The sequence below is a fragment of the Mytilus edulis genome, chromosome 5 (assembly GCF_963676685.1).
Source record: "Mytilus edulis chromosome 5, xbMytEdul2.2, whole genome shotgun sequence".
NCBI lineage: Eukaryota > Metazoa > Mollusca > Bivalvia > Mytilida > Mytilidae > Mytilus > Mytilus edulis.
This window is the reverse complement of record NC_092348.1, coordinates 6,540,390-6,554,079: the sequence shown is the minus strand read 5'-3', so window position 1 is coordinate 6,554,079 and position 13,690 is coordinate 6,540,390. Positions and strand designations below refer to the sequence as shown.

At 30.1% G+C, this 13,690-nt stretch overlaps 1 protein-coding gene across 1 annotated transcript in view; it reads right to left on the bottom strand.

Moving 5' to 3' along the window:
• The window catches only part of LOC139522824 (uncharacterized), a 43,498-nt gene extending 42,978 nt beyond the window's left edge, over positions 1-520 (bottom strand). The window contains exon 1 of the mRNA XM_071316387.1: positions 342-520. The gene's annotated coding sequence lies outside the window, so the exon portion shown is untranslated. The remainder of the gene's footprint in view (positions 1-341) is intronic.
• Between the last annotated feature and the right edge of the window lie 13,170 nt (positions 521-13,690).

Here is a 13,690-nt window from a genome sequence, read left to right as displayed (position 1 = left end):
ATTTAGAAAACGAAGTTATTTGTAATAAATTGAGGGGGGTAGGAGGGGTCCTGATCCCGAAATCCCGGCTTAAAAACACGAATTCCCGAGGTCCCGAATTTAAATAAAGTGAAATCCCGGATCCCGAAATTTGAAAAAAAGAATTCCCGGATCCCGAAGGGGTAAATCCCGAAATCCCGAGCTTAAAAACACCCGATCCCGAAGTCCCGATAAAGGTCCTATCCCCCCTCTTAAATTGTTGTGATGACGTGGGAAATGCATAATATGCCCCGTTGTGCATGTCCTTGTGATGTAAGTAACCAGTCAGGGTGGGTATCCGTTAGATAATTAGAGAAATATACCTTTACAAATGAATGACAGCTGTCATGGGTGTTCCCCAGAGCTTCCAAATTATTCCAAAGTGTACTTCCACACTGTAAATTGGTTAATGTCTTCCTTTATTTACTTTTTCATAAATCATTAACACACAGTTCAGGTAAGACAGAAACAGTTTATTCAACTCTGAACAGGAAACCAGTTCAAACTATACGATATAGTGTTAATTTTTCATAATGAAAAATGAACATTACATCATATCTTTTCAATTAAAACAGTTAAAATAAAATATGAGAATATATGTAATGTGATACGCTATAAGGTACCGATTTTGTTTTCTTGCTATACGTAAGAAATCCAAATTATGTAGTATAACAATAGGCCCGAGACCACAATTAATTCCTCTATCATTTCTTTATAACGTTTTGTCGCATTAAAAAAAATTTGCCTATTCTTTTTGTCTAATTTTTTGTGTGTGTAATGTACAGTACAAGTCCAAAAATATGTCCAAGTTTCAGAAAAATTGCACGTATAAAACTTACAAATTTAGCCAATACACATCCATACCCCTATGGACAAGTCAAGAGATGTTCCGAAAACTGTAAATATCACCTTTTTGCACCTGACCTAATCACTCTTTCCATATCAAAATCAGTTAAAATTAAACATCTAAAAATTTATTTCACCTCTCTTCTTTCATTTCCACCTTATAAAAGCTAAGAAATGTTTGAGAAAAGGAAAGAAAAAAATTTAAGAAGAAATACACTATAATTAAAGGGAACTATATTCGTGAACAACGAAAAGCGGGGTCATTAATTGTGGTCTTGGGCCTATTAGGGGCCAAAAACTTGACCAATTCCAATAAAACTTGGCATGATTTAAGCTTAGTGTATTATGAGTCAGTTTACAAAGTTTCAAAGCCATATGATATATATTATAGAAAATGTGGCATTTTTTATATCTCAACTTTGGTTGCTGAATTGTGACGTTGAAATAGAACAATTTCAACTTTCAAATTTTGGCTTCAAAAATCCCAAAAAAACACCAAATTGCACTTTTTAATGTCTCAATGGATAAGATATTATCTATTCAAAGTACATGATAGCATACTTAATGTATGAGACTTATAAAAATTTGACAAAAGTTAATTTTATATGTGCCTATGCCTAAAAATAGAGGTTTTCAAATGAAGTGAGGCCTTATATGAAATGTAATATTTTCCACTTACAACAATTTTCTGAAGTTGTTAAATTAAAACAAAACATTTTACATATCATAAATGTTCTTTTGATGTAAATATAAGTTTCAAATAGCATAACACATGAGTTTTACATGGTCTTAAGCAATGTCAAGCTTAAAATAACAAGTTGTCAATTTGGGCCGTTCCCTATATTTCCATATTAAATTGCATATAAATGATATTGGAGATGGAAATATGCTTCTTTTTGCTCAAATCCTTGCTGAGATATGATCAAATATGAAGCCTGGATGTTACAAAACTGTTGCTTTTAACTATGTATGTAGACAGTATGGTCTGATGCAAAGTTTTTTCAATTTACTGTTTAAAACCTGCATGAAATTTCAATCTTAAAATGCCAATATTTTAACCACCAGCCATCCAACAGAAGAAAATAAAGGTATTCTGTGAAACAGACAAGTTTAAACAACCAGTAATAAGTGCTTTTGATATAGATTCAGTGCAATCTGTTTAAAGAAATACAATTTTTAAGTGCATAGAACTTCATATTTCACTTGCTTCGTACGGACCGTTAGACCTAGACTATTAAAACAGCACATTTTGCACTCTTTTAATGCTTTTATCCACTTTTCTTTGTGTTCAGAGTTCACAAATGAGTAAAACACATGAAATAAATACCACAAACACAAATAGATATCAGAAACAAAATGTCAGAGAAAAATTAAGGATGCTGCTTTTGCAAAAATATTGAAAAAAGTGAAAAAGCTACTTTTTGGGCATATCAGCTGAAAAGTGACTTTTTTTACAAATTTCTATGAAATAAAAGTGGAAATCATTTCTTCTCATATAGTTTGACAAATCAATACCAATAGATCATTCAGAGAAGTTGTCAAAGTATAAATTCAAAATTTGCTGAAATGCACCTCTTAGGCCCGAGACCACAATTAATTCCTCTATCATTTCTTTATAACGTTTTGTCGCATTAAAAAAAATTTGCCTATTCTTTTTGTCTAATTTTTTGTGTGTGTAATGTACAGTACAAGTCCAAAAATATGTCCAAGTTTCAGAAAAATTGCACGTATAAAACTTACAAATTTAGCCAATACACATCCATACCCCTATGGACAAGTCAAGAGATGTTCCGAAAACTGTAAATATCACCTTTTTGCACCTGACCTAATCACTCTTTCCATATCAAAATCAGTTAAAATTAAACATCTAAAAATTTATTTCACCTCTCTTCTTTCATTTCCACCTTATAAAAGCTAAGAAATGTTTGAGAAAAGGAAAGAAAAAAATTTAAGAAGAAATACACTATAATTAAAGGGAACTATATTCGTGAACAACGAAAAGCGGGGTCATTAATTGTGGTCTTGGGCCTATTAGGGGCCAAAAACTTGACCAATTCCAATAAAACTTGGCATGATTTAAGCTTAGTGTATTATGAGTCAGTTTACAAAGTTTCAAAGCCATATGATATATATTATAGAAAATGTGGCATTTTTTATATCTCAACTTTGGTTGCTGAATTGTGACGTTGAAATAGAACAATTTCAACTTTCAAATTTTGGCTTCAAAAATCCCAAAAAAACACCAAATTGCACTTTTTAATGTCTCAATGGATAAGATATTATCTATTCAAAGTACATGATAGCATACTTAATGTATGAGACTTATAAAAATTTGACAAAAGTTAATTTTATATGTGCCTATGCCTAAAAATAGAGGTTTTCAAATGAAGTGAGGCCTTATATGAAATGTAATATTTTCCACTTACAACAATTTTCTGAAGTTGTTAAATTAAAACAAAACATTTTACATATCATAAATGTTCTTTTGATGTAAATATAAGTTTCAAATAGCATAACACATGAGTTTTACATGGTCTTAAGCAATGTCAAGCTTAAAATAACAAGTTGTCAATTTGGGCCGTTCCCTATATTTCCATATTAAATTGCATATAAATGATATTGGAGATGGAAATATGCTTCTTTTTGCTCAAATCCTTGCTGAGATATGATCAAATATGAAGCCTGGATGTTACAAAACTGTTGCTTTTAACTATGTATGTAGACAGTATGGTCTGATGCAAAGTTTTTTCAATTTACTGTTTAAAACCTGCATGAAATTTCAATCTTAAAATGCCAATATTTTAACCACCAGCCATCCAACAGAAGAAAATAAAGGTATTCTGTGAAACAGACAAGTTTAAACAACCAGTAATAAGTGCTTTTGATATAGATTCAGTGCAATCTGTTTAAAGAAATACAATTTTTAAGTGCATAGAACTTCATATTTCACTTGCTTCGTACGGACCGTTAGACCTAGACTATTAAAACAGCACATTTTGCACTCTTTTAATGCTTTTATCCACTTTTCTTTGTGTTCAGAGTTCACAAATGAGTAAAACACATGAAATAAATACCACAAACACAAATAGATATCAGAAACAAAATGTCAGAGAAAAATTAAGGATGCTGCTTTTGCAAAAATATTGAAAAAAGTGAAAAAGCTACTTTTTGGGCATATCAGCTGAAAAGTGACTTTTTTTACAAATTTCTATGAAATAAAAGTGGAAATCATTTCTTCTCATATAGTTTGACAAATCAATACCAATAGATCATTCAGAGAAGTTGTCAAAGTATAAATTCAAAATTTGCTGAAATGCACCTCTTAGGCCCGAGACCACAATTAATTCCTCTATCATTTCTTTATAACGTTTTGTCGCATTAAAAAAAATTTGCCTATTCTTTTTGTCTAATTTTTTGTGTGTGTAATGTACAGTACAAGTCCAAAAATATGTCCAAGTTTCAGAAAAATTGCACGTATAAAACTTACAAATTTAGCCAATACACATCCATACCCCTATGGACAAGTCAAGAGATGTTCCGAAAACTGTAAATATCACCTTTTTGCACCTGACCTAATCACTCTTTCCATATCAAAATCAGTTAAAATTAAACATCTAAAAATTTATTTCACCTCTCTTCTTTCATTTCCACCTTATAAAAGCTAAGAAATGTTTGAGAAAAGGAAAGAAAAAAATTTAAGAAGAAATACACTATAATTAAAGGGAACTATATTCGTGAACAACGAAAAGCGGGGTCATTAATTGTGGTCTTGGGCCTATTAGGGGCCAAAAACTTGACCAATTCCAATAAAACTTGGCATGATTTAAGCTTAGTGTATTATGAGTCAGTTTACAAAGTTTCAAAGCCATATGATATATATTATAGAAAATGTGGCATTTTTTATATCTCAACTTTGGTTGCTGAATTGTGACGTTGAAATAGAACAATTTCAACTTTCAAATTTTGGCTTCAAAAATCCCAAAAAAACACCAAATTGCACTTTTTAATGTCTCAATGGATAAGATATTATCTATTCAAAGTACATGATAGCATACTTAATGTATGAGACTTATAAAAATTTGACAAAAGTTAATTTTATATGTGCCTATGCCTAAAAATAGAGGTTTTCAAATGAAGTGAGGCCTTATATGAAATGTAATATTTTCCACTTACAACAATTTTCTGAAGTTGTTAAATTAAAACAAAACATTTTACATATCATAAATGTTCTTTTGATGTAAATATAAGTTTCAAATAGCATAACACATGAGTTTTACATGGTCTTAAGCAATGTCAAGCTTAAAATAACAAGTTGTCAATTTGGGCCGTTCCCTATATTTCCATATTAAATTGCATATAAATGATATTGGAGATGGAAATATGCTTCTTTTTGCTCAAATCCTTGCTGAGATATGATCAAATATGAAGCCTGGATGTTACAAAACTGTTGCTTTTAACTATGTATGTAGACAGTATGGTCTGATGCAAAGTTTTTTCAATTTACTGTTTAAAACCTGCATGAAATTTCAATCTTAAAATGCCAATATTTTAACCACCAGCCATCCAACAGAAGAAAATAAAGGTATTCTGTGAAACAGACAAGTTTAAACAACCAGTAATAAGTGCTTTTGATATAGATTCAGTGCAATCTGTTTAAAGAAATACAATTTTTAAGTGCATAGAACTTCATATTTCACTTGCTTCGTACGGACCGTTAGACCTAGACTATTAAAACAGCACATTTTGCACTCTTTTAATGCTTTTATCCACTTTTCTTTGTGTTCAGAGTTCACAAATGAGTAAAACACATGAAATAAATACCACAAACACAAATAGATATCAGAAACAAAATGTCAGAGAAAAATTAAGGATGCTGCTTTTGCAAAAATATTGAAAAAAGTGAAAAAGCTACTTTTTGGGCATATCAGCTGAAAAGTGACTTTTTTTACAAATTTCTATGAAATAAAAGTGGAAATCATTTCTTCTCATATAGTTTGACAAATCAATACCAATAGATCATTCAGAGAAGTTGTCAAAGTATAAATTCAAAATTTGCTGAAATGCACCTCTTAGGCCCGAGACCACAATTAATTCCTCTATCATTTCTTTATAACGTTTTGTCGCATTAAAAAAAATTTGCCTATTCTTTTTGTCTAATTTTTTGTGTGTGTAATGTACAGTACAAGTCCAAAAATATGTCCAAGTTTCAGAAAAATTGCACGTATAAAACTTACAAATTTAGCCAATACACATCCATACCCCTATGGACAAGTCAAGAGATGTTCCGAAAACTGTAAATATCACCTTTTTGCACCTGACCTAATCACTCTTTCCATATCAAAATCAGTTAAAATTAAACATCTAAAAATTTATTTCACCTCTCTTCTTTCATTTCCACCTTATAAAAGCTAAGAAATGTTTGAGAAAAGGAAAGAAAAAAATTTAAGAAGAAATACACTATAATTAAAGGGAACTATATTCGTGAACAACGAAAAGCGGGGTCATTAATTGTGGTCTTGGGCCTATTAGGGGCCAAAAACTTGACCAATTCCAATAAAACTTGGCATGATTTAAGCTTAGTGTATTATGAGTCAGTTTACAAAGTTTCAAAGCCATATGATATATATTATAGAAAATGTGGCATTTTTTATATCTCAACTTTGGTTGCTGAATTGTGACGTTGAAATAGAACAATTTCAACTTTCAAATTTTGGCTTCAAAAATCCCAAAAAAACACCAAATTGCACTTTTTAATGTCTCAATGGATAAGATATTATCTATTCAAAGTACATGATAGCATACTTAATGTATGAGACTTATAAAAATTTGACAAAAGTTAATTTTATATGTGCCTATGCCTAAAAATAGAGGTTTTCAAATGAAGTGAGGCCTTATATGAAATGTAATATTTTCCACTTACAACAATTTTCTGAAGTTGTTAAATTAAAACAAAACATTTTACATATCATAAATGTTCTTTTGATGTAAATATAAGTTTCAAATAGCATAACACATGAGTTTTACATGGTCTTAAGCAATGTCAAGCTTAAAATAACAAGTTGTCAATTTGGGCCGTTCCCTATATTTCCATATTAAATTGCATATAAATGATATTGGAGATGGAAATATGCTTCTTTTTGCTCAAATCCTTGCTGAGATATGATCAAATATGAAGCCTGGATGTTACAAAACTGTTGCTTTTAACTATGTATGTAGACAGTATGGTCTGATGCAAAGTTTTTTCAATTTACTGTTTAAAACCTGCATGAAATTTCAATCTTAAAATGCCAATATTTTAACCACCAGCCATCCAACAGAAGAAAATAAAGGTATTCTGTGAAACAGACAAGTTTAAACAACCAGTAATAAGTGCTTTTGATATAGATTCAGTGCAATCTGTTTAAAGAAATACAATTTTTAAGTGCATAGAACTTCATATTTCACTTGCTTCGTACGGACCGTTAGACCTAGACTATTAAAACAGCACATTTTGCACTCTTTTAATGCTTTTATCCACTTTTCTTTGTGTTCAGAGTTCACAAATGAGTAAAACACATGAAATAAATACCACAAACACAAATAGATATCAGAAACAAAATGTCAGAGAAAAATTAAGGATGCTGCTTTTGCAAAAATATTGAAAAAAGTGAAAAAGCTACTTTTTGGGCATATCAGCTGAAAAGTGACTTTTTTTACAAATTTCTATGAAATAAAAGTGGAAATCATTTCTTCTCATATAGTTTGACAAATCAATACCAATAGATCATTCAGAGAAGTTGTCAAAGTATAAATTCAAAATTTGCTGAAATGCACCTCTTAGGCCCGAGACCACAATTAATTCCTCTATCATTTCTTTATAACGTTTTGTCGCATTAAAAAAAATTTGCCTATTCTTTTTGTCTAATTTTTTGTGTGTGTAATGTACAGTACAAGTCCAAAAATATGTCCAAGTTTCAGAAAAATTGCACGTATAAAACTTACAAATTTAGCCAATACACATCCATACCCCTATGGACAAGTCAAGAGATGTTCCGAAAACTGTAAATATCACCTTTTTGCACCTGACCTAATCACTCTTTCCATATCAAAATCAGTTAAAATTAAACATCTAAAAATTTATTTCACCTCTCTTCTTTCATTTCCACCTTATAAAAGCTAAGAAATGTTTGAGAAAAGGAAAGAAAAAAATTTAAGAAGAAATACACTATAATTAAAGGGAACTATATTCGTGAACAACGAAAAGCGGGGTCATTAATTGTGGTCTTGGGCCTATTAGGGGCCAAAAACTTGACCAATTCCAATAAAACTTGGCATGATTTAAGCTTAGTGTATTATGAGTCAGTTTACAAAGTTTCAAAGCCATATGATATATATTATAGAAAATGTGGCATTTTTTATATCTCAACTTTGGTTGCTGAATTGTGACGTTGAAATAGAACAATTTCAACTTTCAAATTTTGGCTTCAAAAATCCCAAAAAAACACCAAATTGCACTTTTTAATGTCTCAATGGATAAGATATTATCTATTCAAAGTACATGATAGCATACTTAATGTATGAGACTTATAAAAATTTGACAAAAGTTAATTTTATATGTGCCTATGCCTAAAAATAGAGGTTTTCAAATGAAGTGAGGCCTTATATGAAATGTAATATTTTCCACTTACAACAATTTTCTGAAGTTGTTAAATTAAAACAAAACATTTTACATATCATAAATGTTCTTTTGATGTAAATATAAGTTTCAAATAGCATAACACATGAGTTTTACATGGTCTTAAGCAATGTCAAGCTTAAAATAACAAGTTGTCAATTTGGGCCGTTCCCTATATTTCCATATTAAATTGCATATAAATGATATTGGAGATGGAAATATGCTTCTTTTTGCTCAAATCCTTGCTGAGATATGATCAAATATGAAGCCTGGATGTTACAAAACTGTTGCTTTTAACTATGTATGTAGACAGTATGGTCTGATGCAAAGTTTTTTCAATTTACTGTTTAAAACCTGCATGAAATTTCAATCTTAAAATGCCAATATTTTAACCACCAGCCATCCAACAGAAGAAAATAAAGGTATTCTGTGAAACAGACAAGTTTAAACAACCAGTAATAAGTGCTTTTGATATAGATTCAGTGCAATCTGTTTAAAGAAATACAATTTTTAAGTGCATAGAACTTCATATTTCACTTGCTTCGTACGGACCGTTAGACCTAGACTATTAAAACAGCACATTTTGCACTCTTTTAATGCTTTTATCCACTTTTCTTTGTGTTCAGAGTTCACAAATGAGTAAAACACATGAAATAAATACCACAAACACAAATAGATATCAGAAACAAAATGTCAGAGAAAAATTAAGGATGCTGCTTTTGCAAAAATATTGAAAAAAGTGAAAAAGCTACTTTTTGGGCATATCAGCTGAAAAGTGACTTTTTTTACAAATTTCTATGAAATAAAAGTGGAAATCATTTCTTCTCATATAGTTTGACAAATCAATACCAATAGATCATTCAGAGAAGTTGTCAAAGTATAAATTCAAAATTTGCTGAAATGCACCTCTTAGGCCCGAGACCACAATTAATTCCTCTATCATTTCTTTATAACGTTTTGTCGCATTAAAAAAAATTTGCCTATTCTTTTTGTCTAATTTTTTGTGTGTGTAATGTACAGTACAAGTCCAAAAATATGTCCAAGTTTCAGAAAAATTGCACGTATAAAACTTACAAATTTAGCCAATACACATCCATACCCCTATGGACAAGTCAAGAGATGTTCCGAAAACTGTAAATATCACCTTTTTGCACCTGACCTAATCACTCTTTCCATATCAAAATCAGTTAAAATTAAACATCTAAAAATTTATTTCACCTCTCTTCTTTCATTTCCACCTTATAAAAGCTAAGAAATGTTTGAGAAAAGGAAAGAAAAAAATTTAAGAAGAAATACACTATAATTAAAGGGAACTATATTCGTGAACAACGAAAAGCGGGGTCATTAATTGTGGTCTTGGGCCTATTAGGGGCCAAAAACTTGACCAATTCCAATAAAACTTGGCATGATTTAAGCTTAGTGTATTATGAGTCAGTTTACAAAGTTTCAAAGCCATATGATATATATTATAGAAAATGTGGCATTTTTTATATCTCAACTTTGGTTGCTGAATTGTGACGTTGAAATAGAACAATTTCAACTTTCAAATTTTGGCTTCAAAAATCCCAAAAAAACACCAAATTGCACTTTTTAATGTCTCAATGGATAAGATATTATCTATTCAAAGTACATGATAGCATACTTAATGTATGAGACTTATAAAAATTTGACAAAAGTTAATTTTATATGTGCCTATGCCTAAAAATAGAGGTTTTCAAATGAAGTGAGGCCTTATATGAAATGTAATATTTTCCACTTACAACAATTTTCTGAAGTTGTTAAATTAAAACAAAACATTTTACATATCATAAATGTTCTTTTGATGTAAATATAAGTTTCAAATAGCATAACACATGAGTTTTACATGGTCTTAAGCAATGTCAAGCTTAAAATAACAAGTTGTCAATTTGGGCCGTTCCCTATATTTCCATATTAAATTGCATATAAATGATATTGGAGATGGAAATATGCTTCTTTTTGCTCAAATCCTTGCTGAGATATGATCAAATATGAAGCCTGGATGTTACAAAACTGTTGCTTTTAACTATGTATGTAGACAGTATGGTCTGATGCAAAGTTTTTTCAATTTACTGTTTAAAACCTGCATGAAATTTCAATCTTAAAATGCCAATATTTTAACCACCAGCCATCCAACAGAAGAAAATAAAGGTATTCTGTGAAACAGACAAGTTTAAACAACCAGTAATAAGTGCTTTTGATATAGATTCAGTGCAATCTGTTTAAAGAAATACAATTTTTAAGTGCATAGAACTTCATATTTCACTTGCTTCGTACGGACCGTTAGACCTAGACTATTAAAACAGCACATTTTGCACTCTTTTAATGCTTTTATCCACTTTTCTTTGTGTTCAGAGTTCACAAATGAGTAAAACACATGAAATAAATACCACAAACACAAATAGATATCAGAAACAAAATGTCAGAGAAAAATTAAGGATGCTGCTTTTGCAAAAATATTGAAAAAAGTGAAAAAGCTACTTTTTGGGCATATCAGCTGAAAAGTGACTTTTTTTACAAATTTCTATGAAATAAAAGTGGAAATCATTTCTTCTCATATAGTTTGACAAATCAATACCAATAGATCATTCAGAGAAGTTGTCAAAGTATAAATTCAAAATTTGCTGAAATGCACCTCTTAGGCCCGAGACCACAATTAATTCCTCTATCATTTCTTTATAACGTTTTGTCGCATTAAAAAAAATTTGCCTATTCTTTTTGTCTAATTTTTTGTGTGTGTAATGTACAGTACAAGTCCAAAAATATGTCCAAGTTTCAGAAAAATTGCACGTATAAAACTTACAAATTTAGCCAATACACATCCATACCCCTATGGACAAGTCAAGAGATGTTCCGAAAACTGTAAATATCACCTTTTTGCACCTGACCTAATCACTCTTTCCATATCAAAATCAGTTAAAATTAAACATCTAAAAATTTATTTCACCTCTCTTCTTTCATTTCCACCTTATAAAAGCTAAGAAATGTTTGAGAAAAGGAAAGAAAAAAATTTAAGAAGAAATACACTATAATTAAAGGGAACTATATTCGTGAACAACGAAAAGCGGGGTCATTAATTGTGGTCTTGGGCCTATTAGGGGCCAAAAACTTGACCAATTCCAATAAAACTTGGCATGATTTAAGCTTAGTGTATTATGAGTCAGTTTACAAAGTTTCAAAGCCATATGATATATATTATAGAAAATGTGGCATTTTTTATATCTCAACTTTGGTTGCTGAATTGTGACGTTGAAATAGAACAATTTCAACTTTCAAATTTTGGCTTCAAAAATCCCAAAAAAACACCAAATTGCACTTTTTAATGTCTCAATGGATAAGATATTATCTATTCAAAGTACATGATAGCATACTTAATGTATGAGACTTATAAAAATTTGACAAAAGTTAATTTTATATGTGCCTATGCCTAAAAATAGAGGTTTTCAAATGAAGTGAGGCCTTATATGAAATGTAATATTTTCCACTTACAACAATTTTCTGAAGTTGTTAAATTAAAACAAAACATTTTACATATCATAAATGTTCTTTTGATGTAAATATAAGTTTCAAATAGCATAACACATGAGTTTTACATGGTCTTAAGCAATGTCAAGCTTAAAATAACAAGTTGTCAATTTGGGCCGTTCCCTATATTTCCATATTAAATTGCATATAAATGATATTGGAGATGGAAATATGCTTCTTTTTGCTCAAATCCTTGCTGAGATATGATCAAATATGAAGCCTGGATGTTACAAAACTGTTGCTTTTAACTATGTATGTAGACAGTATGGTCTGATGCAAAGTTTTTTCAATTTACTGTTTAAAACCTGCATGAAATTTCAATCTTAAAATGCCAATATTTTAACCACCAGCCATCCAACAGAAGAAAATAAAGGTATTCTGTGAAACAGACAAGTTTAAACAACCAGTAATAAGTGCTTTTGATATAGATTCAGTGCAATCTGTTTAAAGAAATACAATTTTTAAGTGCATAGAACTTCATATTTCACTTGCTTCGTACGGACCGTTAGACCTAGACTATTAAAACAGCACATTTTGCACTCTTTTAATGCTTTTATCCACTTTTCTTTGTGTTCAGAGTTCACAAATGAGTAAAACACATGAAATAAATACCACAAACACAAATAGATATCAGAAACAAAATGTCAGAGAAAAATTAAGGATGCTGCTTTTGCAAAAATATTGAAAAAAGTGAAAAAGCTACTTTTTGGGCATATCAGCTGAAAAGTGACTTTTTTTACAAATTTCTATGAAATAAAAGTGGAAATCATTTCTTCTCATATAGTTTGACAAATCAATACCAATAGATCATTCAGAGAAGTTGTCAAAGTATAAATTCAAAATTTGCTGAAATGCACCTATTAGGGGCCAAAAACTTGACCAATTCCAATAAAACTTGGCATGATTTAAGCTTAGTGTATTATGAGTCAGTTTACAAAGTTTCAAAGCCATATGATATATATTATAGAAAATGTGGCATTTTTTATATCTCAACTTTGGTTGCTGAATTGTGACGTTGAAATAGAACAATTTCAACTTTCAAATTTTGGCTTCAAAAATCCCAAAAAAACACCAAATTGCACTTTTTAATGTCTCAATGGATAAGATATTATCTATTCAAAGTACATGATAGCATACTTAATGTATGAGACTTATAAAAATTTGACAAAAGTTAATTTTATATGTGCCTATGCCTAAAAATAGAGGTTTTCAAATGAAGTGAGGCCTTATATGAAATGTAATATTTTCCACTTACAACAATTTTCTGAAGTTGTTAAATTAAAACAAAACATTTTACATATCATAAATGTTCTTTTGATGTAAATATAAGTTTCAAATAGCATAACACATGAGTTTTACATGGTCTTAAGCAATGTCAAGCTTAAAATAACAAGTTGTCAATTTGGGCCGTTCCCTATATTTCCATATTAAATTGCATATAAATGATATTGGAGATGGAAATATGCTTCTTTTTGCTCAAATCCTTGCTGAGATATGATCAAATATGAAGCCTGGATGTTACAAAACTGTTGCTTTTAACTATGTATGTAGACAGTATGGTCTGATGCAAAGTTTTTTCAATTTACTGTTTAAAACCTGCATGAAATTTCAATCTTAAAATGCCAATAT